Source organism: Toxotes jaculatrix, chromosome 5 (genome assembly GCF_017976425.1).
Source record: "Toxotes jaculatrix isolate fToxJac2 chromosome 5, fToxJac2.pri, whole genome shotgun sequence".
NCBI lineage: Eukaryota > Metazoa > Chordata > Actinopteri > Toxotidae > Toxotes > Toxotes jaculatrix.
The window spans coordinates 28,982,149-28,994,952 of record NC_054398.1 but is presented as its reverse complement, the minus strand read 5'-3'; the positions used below and the strand labels follow the sequence as shown (position 1 = coordinate 28,994,952).

The window sequence follows — 12,804 nt, the reverse complement described above, 5'->3', positions numbered from 1 at the left end:
TGCTGGTGGAGCTGCTGTTATCTAACTGTGCGGAGGCCAAACTCTCAGCTCAGGGCTGAAGTGAATGTTACTGATGCGTCGGCTCAGCCTCAAAAGCTTTTAACCTTTATTTCTCCGGAGAGAACGTGTTGAGCTGTAGCCTCTTCTCCAGCTCCACCCTGACGCACAGGGGATGCTGCTTTAAAACTGCTTTCTCACCATTATTCTAATGTTTTACAGCATTTCAGGCTTCAGCCTTTGTTTTTATAAAGATATTTGACATTTATGTAAGACATCAATGTGTTTTCAGTAGAAATGGATTTGAAACTGGATTTAAAAAGTACATATTCTAAGTACTGTCTAAGTACTCATTAGACATTTTTACAGTCTAAATTTGCATTTAAGTCTCTGGCTCACACTGAGCCTCTAACACTGTGGTTTCAACCGGAGAGCGACTCGTCTTTCAGTTTAAGGCTTTTTACAGAAAACAAGTAGACGTTAGAGAAATAATGTAGAGAAATGAGTTTTACTCAGAGGCTGTGTATGAAAAGCTTGTTATATATATGCATTTTTTCACTAAACTGAACTTATTCAAGGACAGATTTTCAAAAGTAAATGTAATTGTAAAAAAAAAAAAAAACAGAAAATGTGAAAATATTTTTTAAAGTTAAACAGCTGGACACCAGATGTGTCCCATTCTCACACCTGGAGCTTCAAGTTTCCACATCGCACTGGGTCTGTTTCATACAGGACCCTGACTGGCTCCAGACTAGTAGTGATGTTACAAATCCTGCAGGTTCATTCAGGTGTTCACTGAGATTAAAGGTGAGAACAGAGAAAACAAAATCAGCCTGCACAGTGAAATTCTCATTAATTAGGCAGAAAGAGGAGAAAATGACTGTTCGTCTGTCCTCCTACACATAGGAACAGGAGGTGAAGATAGTGCACACACCGTCTCTGAAAGTTGTTTAACAGCATGGTGGGAAATGTAGGAACATCCCTGACTGAAGCAGAAGTAGTCTGGGGCAGGCTGAAGAAAAGTGGGTACATCACCTTCTCACAGAAACAAATCGTGTCACACAGAGATGAAGGTACTGAGACTGAGACCAGAGTAAAACACAGCTGAGAGCTTTGGGCTCCATCTAGTGAAAACACGTCTGCAACATCAGTTCACAGAAAACGTGTCGTCCATGTTCACGTTTAGAGAAGCGGACTGACTAAAAAAAACACAGCTGGATTTGTTTCTCAGTCTCACATTTCACTCCAGGTGTGTGTGCGCGTGTGTGTATGTGTGTTTGTTTGTTTGTTTGTTTGTTTGTTTGTTTGTTTGTTTTCACACCAGGTGAGCAGCAACAATCTCCTGGCAGTTAAACCTCTGTGATGGACCTTGTGGGTGTCTGCCAATGAAAAAGCTGTTTTAAGAACTAGTTTTGTTCTAGTGACTAACAAACTAACAATGGTGGAAAGTAACTGAACTCATGTAATTGAGGACTTTAGTACAGTTCTGCGGTTCTTCATTTCAGACGATCAATTGATCATTGATTGATTTTTCCCATCTCTGTTTATTAAACAGTCGTGATTACAAATAAAAACAGGATGAAATATGGTGGGTTATTATAGATCTGAGGTCCTGAACAGCCTCACAGATGTTTTCAATTACCTGGCTGAAGAGACCTGCTCAGGTTACAGGAGTTGACCAATAAGAATAAACAAATTGTAAGTTGTCCTGCAACCAAACCAACACATCTGTGAAGTGATAATGTATTTACAGTAATGCACCTTCACAGTAAACTAACAGCTCTACGACGGAGGATTTACTGAACAACCTTACTTTACTTAAAGTGACTTTAAAGCCAGACCATAACAGTAATACTTCCAATTTAAATATGTACATATATTTCAGGATGTGGTGCATCTATGGGAACAATGACTTTGGAACTGAAATATAGTATTTAAGAAATATAGTATTTAAGAAATATAGCTTTCTGAAAAAAAGTGGTCTCGTGGCACAACTTGCCCCCGGTGCGGGGTAAGTTGTGCCTTTGGAGAGCATACATTGGAGTAAATTGTGCCATTAATTATTGAAGTAAAACAGTATATTTTAATCTCAGAAACTGTAATGCAATATAAAAGCTAGACACATTCAACACAAAATTACTCATTTAAGGTTTATTTAAAGTTATTTTACAACATTAATGGCCAATATTTCACTTATTGAGCCACTGTCGTTTACATTCATTTACATAAGTTGAAGCTATATGCTCTTAATAAGAACCCAGTTTTGCTTCTCTGTGAACTATCTGCATGGTAATAACTGATAATAAGCATTTCCTGGGGAAATAATTATTAATGTTCCCTATTACCTTTTCTTAATAAATGCACACTTAACCAAACCTGCTTTTTCCTCTCTAATCCAGCTGGCTGGCTTGATGTCATTTCTTCGTGCATACTCAAAAGCCAGTTCACAGCATTTAATGGGACTTAGACCGTAAAACATTGCTGCTAGTGCCTTTATATGTTCTGCCAGCTCTTTCTCCATATGTTCATCAAAGACTTGATTGGCAAGTTCTGTTCTTTTATATCCTGGCCTTATTTCTTTTCCATCTATTTTTTTCTTCTCCATGTATCATTTTAATGTAATCCTGCATATGTTCATCTGCCTTGCCACCTGACCAATGGACTCCCCCTTCTCCACCTCTTTCACTGCTCTGTCCATGTCCTCTAGAGGGGTGGAAGCCCTGTCTGTCTTCCTCTTATAACTTCATGGCATGATGGTCTAATTCTCTTTTTGGCCTAAAATTAAGAATGTCACATAGTTTAAGAGATTAAATGTAAGAATACAATGTACAATTACAATAAAATGATATGTTTAAACTATTGGGGGTGAGTTGTGCCACTGGCACAACTTAACCCAGGCCTTTTGGCACAAATCACCCCAACCCCAACATTTTGGAAAAAAATGCATCATCCAGCAGTTTTAAGCTAACATCATGTTAGCTGTATAGACTCATAGTGTAGCTTACCAAAGCACTACAACATGTGTGAAATGTTTTCAAACTTGTCTATTACAGTTCAGATACAATAAAAAAAACCTTGATCACAAAAATTTTACTTTGAAGGGCAAAAAACAGTTTTTTGAACTTAAATATGCTTAATTCTCATGCAATGATGCTCTCTTCTTTACAGGATGAGTAAAAGGCCTGACTCCTCAAAAATCTGTGGTCACATGACCAATTTCTTTTATGGTTCCCTAGAAACAGGGGGTGGCACAACTTACCCGTGGCACAAATCACCCCACTCTCCCCTATGGCAAAAACAAAAATGTTGAGTTTCATCATGATGGATGATCCTCAGGTTTTATATTGGACAGACCATGGACAGATTATGACCTGGACACAGAGAGATAAAAGAGCCCCCACCCTTCCACTACAGCCCCCCCAGACTGAAAGTGACACATTATGAAACAAACAAACAATATGGCTGCTTCGTCTTTTGTGGCTTTGTGTCTCTTTAGGTTTGTGTTTCATTTCTTTTTGTTATTTAAATCTCTTTTCAGTCATTTATTGTGTCTTTGTGGTTGTTTTGTGTCTTTTGTTCTAACATCACTTAAATGTAACTGATCACAGTGAACAGTCATGGTGCTAAGTCTTTAGTTGAGTCGTTCAAGCTAAATATAAAACTGAAAACATTTGAATTTGTCAGCTACCATTTTGATTAGCTAACATTGGCTAACGTTAGCAAACCTTAGCTAACATAGGCTAATATGGGCTAACACCAGCTAACGTTAGCAAACTTTAGCTAATATCAGCTAACTTTTATGAATAATGAGCATAATTTTCAGAGATGTGTGACTTAAAGATGTTTCTCTTTCGTTCTTTCAAACCCATCATGAATAAATGAACCTGTGAGGTTCAGCAGGTGAAGGTTCACCTGCGTGTTGGTGATGACTGTGCTGTGGGTTCAGTTATAGATTATATTTTATTTTCCCCACATTCACCATCCTGACTTGTTTTGTTTTGTTTTATGTTAAGGACCTGCTGACTGGGTTTCATGTCCTGTGTAGTTGGTTTCCTAAACTCTGCTGATTAAAGAGAACTGAGTGAAGCTGCGTGCTTCACAGTTCCATGACACAAAATGCAAATATATTCTCCAAGAGAAAGATCTGTATTCCTGTAAGTTTGCCAGTGACACTGACTGATGTTGAAGAAAGTCTCCACTGAAGATGAAGTGGGAGTAGCAGAGCTTGGCAGGCTGTTAGAGCTCCACATTTGGAGATAATGTCCCTGTCTCTATGCCTCACCACATGCTGGACATCCAGGGCACGTCTCACATGTTGTTGACTGAATGTTGATGTGTGGCTGTCTTGTGTTAACTTCTTTGGTCCATCACCTAGTCAAAAGCTGAGGGGTGAACAGTGGATGAATAAATGAATAAATGATGAATATGACAGACAACATGTCCTGCAGCACAGAGCCTGGCCTCACTCTATGTAATCACATCAGCCTGGTCGTTTTCAGGCTGATAGCTTCTCTTCTCTGCTGCTGCTGCTGCTTATGGCTGTAGTAACTGACCACACACACACACACACGCTCTGGAGGTTACTGTCATCTCATAACAGTTACTGTCATCTCAGTATCACAGTAAAATAATAAACTAAGTACAGAAAATGTTCAAAGAATCATGTCATAATGAAAACCTAAGTATCTAAAATGAAGTAAGTAAAGCTCATTACAGAAAAGACACTGTCCTCTGTCCAGGTATCAGACGCTGTCCTCTGTCCAGGAATATTTGAGATGGTTTTGTGTCTTTTTGTAGTCTTTCTGTTTCTTTGTAGTGCTTTTACGTGTCTTTGTGGTTGTTTTGTGTAGCTTTGTGACTGTTTTGTATGTCTTTCAGTGACATGTCCCAGGTGAAGCTGAAGGGGGGCCCTAACCCTTCCAGGGCCTTCAGGCTCTGGGGCCTGAGTTCTGCTGCTGTGATGAGTCTGGACCTGAACCTGGAGGAGAAGCTCTGTGGATGTTTGGGTTTTGGTTTGCAGCAGCAGACGTGGAGTGGAGCTGCAGCGGGGGTGGGCAGGTACAGAGGCTTCACTTCCACCCCCGAAACGCTGCTGCCTTCCCTTACATAAAGAGCGTTATGAAACACAGTCAACACTCTGCTTTGATTCATACGAGCCTGGTCATGAGTCACTTCCACCGAGGCTGGAAAAAGTAACCGATGAGCTGCGATTATGTCATGAGAGGGCACGGGCTGAGGTTCATGAGTCGTAGTAACGCTGCAGTCAGAGTGCTCAGGTCTGTGGGCTGAGCTCGAGTACTCCTTACTGTCATTTTACTTTTCACTTTAAAGGAACATTTTTATTTCATTTGATGCTTTTCTACAACCTCATTTCTTTGTGTATCTTTTAAGATCATTTCATTTCAGTATTCAAGTCATTTTTTTATAACCAATTTCATCCAAAGTTTTACAGTTTGTTGCCTTTGAGTGATTCTTAGTTTAGTGAGTGACAGGATTTTTTCTGTACATGCTGTAACGTTCAATTTTCAAGTACGAAACTACACAACACTACAACATGATGAATGTTTTGATTAAAAGTTTATTTTACTGGTCTGTAAATTCCATTTATTTGTCTCCTGGAAACAACCACGTGATTTGGTTTTAACTACAGCTAAATCAGAGAGTAATCAGCTGGTCTTTCTCTGTCTCTGTGGCTGTAGATCTTTTTGTGTCTCTGTGGTTGTGAACCTCCAGTTGTTGCTAAATTCAATTCAATTCAATTCAATTCAATTTTATTTATATAGCGCCTTCCACAATCAAAATTGTCTCAAAGCGCTTTACAGAGACCCAGAGCCTGACCCCAGAGCAAGCACTTAAGGCGACAGTGGCAAAGAAAACTCCCTTTTAACAGGAAGAAACCTTGAGCAGAACCTGGCTCAGATGGGGGACCCTCCTGCCGATGGCCGGGCTGGGTGAAAGGAGGAAAAGGAGGAAGACAGGACAGCTAGGAATGGAGGAGAGGGGGAGAAAGACATGCAGCATCATACAGACAATGTGGGTCAGTATTTGCATTACAGTTAGTGAACAGTTATTTGATAATGTGTGCTCAGCAGATTAGAATTATGAAACAGAGCACGGAGGCAAAAAGCTGTCATGACTGGTAATTATTTACATTACAGTTTGCAAAGAATATTAATCAAATATTTATCTGTAGCAGAATGGAACATTAAACATGTTAGAAATAGATCATTGTAAACAATAAACAGCAGCAGGTGGGTGGAGCCAGGACCATAGGACATGCAGCTCCGGAGCCAGAGGTACCTGCAGAAAGGTACAGAGAAAGAGAGACCAGAGAGAAACAAACACAGGACTACGGGACAGAGAGGACACAGAGTTAATGACATGTAATAAAGGCTAATAAATTTGAGAGTGGGTCTGAGGAGAGAAAGAGAAAGAAGAAGAAGTGCGCAGTACATCATGGGATGTCCCCCAGCAGCCTAGGCCTATAGCAGCATAACTAGGGGATGATTCAGTTGCCTGAGCCAGCCCTACTAAGGGCTATATCCTTAACTGTAACAGTGTCTATAGAGATAATTGTGACTAACTATAAGTTTAATAAATAACTAGGACTGTAACTACAACTAATTATAAGCTTTATCAAACAAGAAGGTTTTAAGCTTCGTTTTAAAATTAGAGAGGGCGTCTGCTTCCCGAACCCAAACTGGCAGTTGGTTCCATAGGAGAGGGGCCTGATAGCTAAAGGCTCGGCCTCCCATTCTACTTTTAGAGATTTTGGGAACCATAAGCAAACCTGCATTCTGGGAACGAAGCAGTCTGTTAGGATGATATGGTACTATCAGCTCTTTGAGATATGAAGGAGCCTGGCCATTGAGGGCCTTATATGTAAGGAGAAGGATTTTAAAATCAATTCTGGATTTTACAGGAAGCCAATGAAGAGAAGTTAGTACAGGAGTAATGTGATCTCTCTTGCTAATTCCAGTCAGTACTCTCGCTGCAGCATTTTGGATCAGCTGGAGGCTTTTTAGAGAGTTAACTGGACATCCTGATAATAGGGAATTACAGTAGTCCAGCCTAGAAGTAACAAAAGCATGGACTAATTTTTCAGCATCACTCTGCGACAGAATGTTCCTAATCTTACTGATATTGCGCAGGTGAAAGAAGGCGGTCCTAGAGACTTGTTTTATATGTGAGTTAAAGGACAGATCCTGATCAAAAATAACTCCAAGGTTCCTCACAGTCGTACTGGATGCTAAATTAATGCCATCCAGAGTCACTATATGATTAGATAAACTGTTTCTGAGGTGTTTGGGACCAAACAAAATAACCTCAGTTTTGTCTGAATTCAGAAGAAGAAAGTTACAGGTCATCCAGGCCTTTATGTCTTTAAGACATGCCTGAAGTATGGCTAACTGATCTGTTTCGTCTGGTTTCATAGATAAATATAAATATATAAATGCTAAGCTATCAGAAGCACTTTGGTTCAGAGGACAGCAGGTGAGCTGAACATGCAAAATGTGAAATGCGTCTACAAACAAACAAACAAAAACAAAAAAAAAGTTTTCAAAAATAAAAAAATAGTACTAAATGTTCAGTGGGTTTAAATGATGACATTTCAGCAGCTCTTCTCCATCTGAGCTTTACTTCCTGTCCACGTCCAGCTGAGCTGAGAGCTGAGAGTGTACCACACAGCCTGTGGTGAGCATTGGACAGGAAAGGTTGAGACACTGAAGCGTTTCCTTCTCACTTCAGAGAAAACTTCTTCTACTAATTCACCAACAGCATCTCAGGAGGATCTGAATATGAAAATATTACTGCTGTTCTGAACATGGTTAGCCAGAACAACAAAACAGATCAATCAGTCACTCAATCAGCACAAAACTAATCAGCAACAATTCTGACAACCGATTAATCGCTGAAGTCATTTTAAAAACAAAAAACATTGAAATTTCACTGGTTTAGTTTTCCCTGAATTAAATAAATCAGTTTGTCAGTTCACAGAAAAGAAAAACTGATAAGACCAGTGAAACTGGAGGCCTCATCTCATGATAATGACATCTACAATCATGAGAGAAAGTGAAGCTGGCTGACCAGTGTGAGAAGCTTCATGGATAAAAACATAGAATAACTGTAAAGTTGCAACCAACAAGAATTTTCATGATTGAAACATCATTGTCCAGAAAATACACCAAAAAAAAAAAGAAAAAAAACAGGTTCCCTGAAGTTCAAGTATTGTAATTTCCTGTTTTTGTCTGAGCAACAGTCAAAACATGAACATGAGCCTCTGAACCACATTTCATCACAGTCAGGTCACATTGGTGCTGGAGGAAAAGTCAGCAGGATTCACCAACATTCGGTCCCTGTCCATCAGTTGGATCCAGGACTTTTCACAGGTGGAGTGAAAACTTTGACCTGCTGGTGGATAAAAAGTTGGAGGATCCCAAGATCAGTGGGATTCATCCTCTGGGAAACATCAGTGTCTGAACCAAGCTTCATCACAATCCATCCTATAGTTGTTGAGATGTTTCAGTGTGGACCAACAGGCCCAAAATAAAATAAGATTTAATGAATAAAAGAGCTGCAGGTATCCCATGGTGTGCACATGAACTGTGACAACATTAGAGCACCTAAACCAGATACTGTGTCTTATTTTTCTTTTCCTTTGAAGTGTTGTCCTCTTCGTGCAGGTTTCACTTCCCTCAGGTCTCATCTGGTCTCATCTCAGCTGACAGACATGAAAGCCTTCTGATTGGTTTAATGTGTTTAAATTCAGATGTGATCTTACATCTGAGGAGAAGCTCCTGAGAGTAAAAAGCCAGTGGTCCTTTTCAAAGGAGAGCAGACGCCACAGGAAAACTAATCACCATGCAGAGCTGAGGAGAGCGTGGGGACGTTAATGTGGTTAGCAGGCTCTCATCAGGCCAGGAAGTTATTATCCAGTAGATGATGGATCCACTGCTCTCTGATCGTGTTAAAGGACCAGGATCGCACGATTCACCACACACACCTGTCAGACCCAGGATGGAGCCAGCTGATTGGTCCAGATTCAGTGTCCAGACAGGTGAAGCCAACAGCCTGCTAGAAATCCCTTCAGAAAAACATCAAATGAATTTAATAAACAGTGACTCAGTCAGTCCACACGGTAAACTGACTGATATAATCTCACTAACTCTTCAGACGAATATTTATTCATTTCAGGATAATTTTCAGACTTCAGGGCATAGAAACATGAGTTCTTCTGACTGAAAGTCTTTTTGACTTGAGTTGAACAAATGAACTGCTGAGAGGTCATGGCTGTTTCTGTTTCATAATGATAAAAACCATGAGCCTTTTAACCTGTGGAGCCCAGAACACAGAGACTGCCCCCACAGATCTAAAGCAGCTTCATCTGAATGAATCTGGACTTTAACGTGCACATTTACAGTACAAAACAAACTTAACAGTAAATTCTAACCGTTTCATCAGCATCATGCTGCCTGTGCTCTGCACAGTGGCAGCTTCATGCAAACATACCAGGGCTCTTTGTTGTGCTGATGATCACATTGTGAGCAGGAGGTTTTCATCAGGCTGAAAGGAGCAGTTTGGTGAATCTAACTCAGAATAAGTCGCATAAACAAACCTCACAGAGAAAAGTCAGAGAATTTTAGGACAAGGTGAAGGTTAGTATTGAATTCAGCCCAACTCCTGCACATTGATAATCTAACAGAGTCCCTGTGAGCAGCCTCACATCTGGACTTTGGACTGACTCTGGTGCAGAAAACCTCCAGCAGCTGTTAATACTTTATGTCAGATGAAGAACTGAACCTTTAAACTGAGAAAATTTAAAACGAATCAGGTGTTAATTCAACTGAGCAGGAGAGAAACATCAGATGATTTACAGTGAAGCGACAAAGGGCTGACTGTAGAAATACATTCACTGCAGTGAACCCTGAACAGATCCTGGTTCAGTGTATATGTTATGTGTATATTACATGTGTGTGATGTGTTTGTGTGTCTGTGTCTGTGCGATGATTGGAAACTTCATGAGCAGCAGCAGGACACAGACTCTGAACGGTCACTGACGTCTTGTTTGTCTTGTATATGATGCACTCATCCGTTAATCTGTGGTATAGCGCCCCCAAGTGGTTCCTGTTAGTCACTGTGTTGCCCACCAGATCAGGACTCCAGAGAAAAGCTGAACTGTAAACCTCAGCGAAACATGTATCTGTCTGACATCCAAAAGTATAACCAGACAATATATAAGATGATTATTCACAATATTCTGCTGATAAATATTCTGATGATAAAAACACATTATATCACTAACGCATTCGGATCTGTTCAAAGCCTTGTGATGGAGGACGGAGGACGTTGCTGACATTCTGCTTCAGTGGACCAATCAAATCATGCAGACCCACATGGAGTGGACCTGGAGCTTTGGGGGCCCCTGGGCGTCTGCAGCTGAGGATCCAGCCATGGTGCAATACTTTGGCTTAGTGAACTTTCCACTGTCCCACATTAACAGGAGGAGAGCCAGGGAGCTGTCAATCAAACACTGCCTGAACACGCCCACACAGAAAAGGTCTGATCAGGTGATGTCAGTGAAAACACCTGTGTGGGCCTTCAGGTGCACAAACATGGATAAAAGAAAGAATGTGATGTTACACGGTATGTGTAGATTTGCTTTTTAGATTCTAACCACAGCTGAAATCTGTCCTGGTTTAACTTTAATTCACATGCTGACTCACCGACTGTTTCTACAACCAACAGAGGTCAGTTAACAGGATGTGAGTGCTGACAACAGCAGCTCTGCTGCCGACTCTCTAACCTCACATGCAGAGGACAATGGTACTTTTTATTTTCCACATGAAAACTGAATTTGTGTTGTCATTCTACCTATAACACATCTCAAATTTAAAGAAGTCTAATATGTAATTCAATTCACCAGAAACCAAACCATTCACCAACACTCTGGCTGTCGTCCTCGATGAGGGTAGTAACGGTAAAAGCTTATTTCCTCATTAGAATGAGAAGATTTAAAAGGCAGGAATTTCTCTGAGGCGAGTTGTTGCGTTTCTTAACTTTTTTATCTTGTTTGTTCAACTTCTTCAATTCAGTTTTCCTCTTAAATTGCTCTTTAAAAATTTTCCTTTTACCATTTACCAACAAAGTCTGTGTTTACCCAAAAACATCTCTGGAATATTTGGGATCAAGGTTTTTAAGGTGATTTTGAGTTTGTGAGGACTAAAGCAGAAGGTGTCAGAGGTCTGTAATGTCTGATTCAGTTTGTCTAATGCCACACATCATCTTCATGTTCAGTATATAAAGTTAGACTTTACTTTCTTTTCTTCATTACAGATTGTTACTCTGTTCACCTGGTTCCCACCTCTCTCTTCCCATTTCCTTTAATCTCTCTACTCATGACTGATTATCAATACAGACATGAAAAGAATATGTTAAACTATAATAAATTCTTACAGGTTCACTCACTATATAGTGTATATTAATCTAAATAGACAGTGTTTATTTAATCTTGTTCTGACCATATTGGCCTCTTACTTACATATTTACTTACTGTACTGTACCCCTGCTGTTGCTAAATGCAATTTCCCCACTGAGGGACTAATAAAGCGTTGTGGCCATCCTGATGTTAGTGATACTGTGTCCCTGACCTCGGACCTCTGTCTCTGCTTCCCACAGAAAACACAACATTATTTACTTCCATGAATTTTAAGATTGAAGAGACAGGAGTGGCCACCAGGGGGCCCAGGTCTCTGTGGCGCTGTGAGCTGCTTTGTTTTCTCCAGTTCAGCTTTGAACTGGTTCTGCTGCATAGAAATACAATGACAGGCCTTGTTAAAATTTGATGGCTAAACTTCTGATTTTGTACTAAAGCTTCCAAAGCTGGAACAGACAGACTGACAGACCTTACTGCTTAAAGCTGCATTATCAATGTTTTTACACTAATAATCATTGGATCAATACATTTTGTCCTGCTGAAAAAAACCCAAAACTGTCAATGCATCTTTTCACATTATCATTACTCCTCAAATCATGTTCAGTCACATTCACAATATTTTGTTTTTTCCTATTTTTATTTTATAAGCTCATCAGATGTTTTACATTTAAAATCAAAGAAGCTCAAAAAAGTAAAATATTTCCCTTTGAGATGTAGAGCAGACACATAAAGCAGAGAAAGAGAAATATTCTGCAGCAGTTGAGTATATTCATTTATTTATGTTTCTTGTTTTGTTTTTTGTTTACTGTTTGTTCTTGTGAGTCCCGGATACATCTCAAGAGATGAATCCTGAGATTATAATAAATTTGACTCACTTACATTCCTCCACTGATTTATTTATCTGTCAGTGAGGTGGACATCCTGAAGTCACTGAGACAGACAATAATTCTAGTAGACATGGAAGAGCAGGAGAAAAGGCCGTGCCACCTGTCCTCCTCTCCTCTCTCCTCCTCCTTCCCCCTCACCTCCTCCTCCTCCTCCTCCCTGTCCTCCTCCTCCACAAAGTGCAACAGTCCGGTGGCTCCAGCAGCGAGCAACCGAACCTGAAGCCTGATCGGCAGCAGGCTCAGAGCGGACGGCCCGGCTCTGAATCAGTGGAAGAGACACATGGCTGCAGACACAGGCAGTCGGTTACACAAAAAGCAACACAACAAACTGCTCCGCTGCTCTGCTGAGTTGCATGGCGTGTGTGTATATGTGTGTGTGTGTGTGTGCTGACTTTCTCTCCATAGAGTTTCACTGAGTTTACATCCGGGTTTTTTCCCTAGGCAATGGGAGTCGTAGCACCGCCGTTCCTTAGGCAAAGTGAAATA

At 40.4% G+C, this 12,804-nt stretch overlaps 1 protein-coding gene across 2 annotated transcripts in view; it reads right to left on the bottom strand.

The window, feature by feature from the left end:
- Positions 1-12,399, bottom strand: part of dgkzb (diacylglycerol kinase, zeta b) — a 56,251-nt gene extending 43,852 nt beyond the window's left edge. For both annotated transcript variants that reach the window (XM_041039341.1, XM_041039342.1), the window contains exon 1: positions 12,389-12,399. The gene's annotated coding sequence lies outside the window, so the exon portion shown is untranslated. The remainder of the gene's footprint in view (positions 1-12,388) is intronic.
- Between the last annotated feature and the right edge of the window lie 405 nt (positions 12,400-12,804).